Source organism: Ovis aries, chromosome 6 (genome assembly GCF_016772045.2).
Source record: "Ovis aries strain OAR_USU_Benz2616 breed Rambouillet chromosome 6, ARS-UI_Ramb_v3.0, whole genome shotgun sequence".
Taxonomy (NCBI): Eukaryota; Metazoa; Chordata; class Mammalia; order Artiodactyla; family Bovidae; genus Ovis; species Ovis aries.
Window position 1 is genome coordinate 49598558 of NC_056059.1, and position 828 is coordinate 49599385.

At 39.6% G+C, this 828-nt stretch overlaps 1 non-coding gene across 1 annotated transcript; it reads left to right on the plus strand.

The window, feature by feature from the left end:
• Positions 1-374: 374 nt before the first annotated feature.
• LOC114115450 (small nucleolar RNA SNORA70) lies at positions 375-509 on the plus strand. Its single transcript, XR_003589790.1, has one exon. It is a non-coding gene; the product is annotated as a small nucleolar RNA SNORA70 (small nucleolar RNA).
• The last annotated feature ends 319 nt before the right edge of the window (positions 510-828 follow it).

Sequence of the window (828 nt, forward strand, 5' to 3'; positions counted from 1 at the left end):
ACAAAATTGTCTTTTGTTATCTTTGATTTCTCTTTGCTTTATATCAGAGGTGAAGATAATAAAATCACAAGCATTTTATAATTCTGTGTATTTTCTCATGAAACCATTTACTCTCCTCTCAATTTTGGAGTAATTAACACTTTAATGACTAATTCTGCTACATGAAGTATTTTATATTTTGATGAGGGTCAAAGATGTAATCAAAATTGACAGGGTTTTTTTTTTAAATTCTGAATATTTCTGCTGAGTGTCAACTTTGGAATTGCTGGATTATTTTCTGTTTACTTAAAATATGACCAGTACAGATTCCCTTATAAGAGTCACTTCACAAGTAGCCACTTTAAAATAATTGCTGATATAAAAAGCATATTTATTTGCAGCCAATTAAGCCGACTGTGCTCCTTTCCCCATGGGGGCCCAGTGGGCAATGGCTGCAAATAGCAGCATCCTAGCTAGTGTATGCAACCTGCTGCCTGTACAGGTTGCCCTACGGTATCTTAAAGACAACTCTTTCTAGTGGGCATTCTTGACTGGTCTGCTGTCCCCAATCTAGGCTCCAGACAGGTATGTGCCATGCCTTTGGAAAGCCCCAGGGCACAGTGGCCAGGATTCACATTGACTAAGTCATAATGTCCATCCACACCAAGCTGCAGAACAAGAGGCATATGATTGAGGCCTTCCAGCAGGGACAAGTTCAAGTTCCCTAGCAGTCAGAAGATGCACATCTCAAAGAAGTGGGAATTTACTAAGTTTAATGAGGATGAATTTGAAAACATGGTGGCAGAAAATCTGCTCATCCGAGATGGCTTTGGGGTCGTGTACATCCCT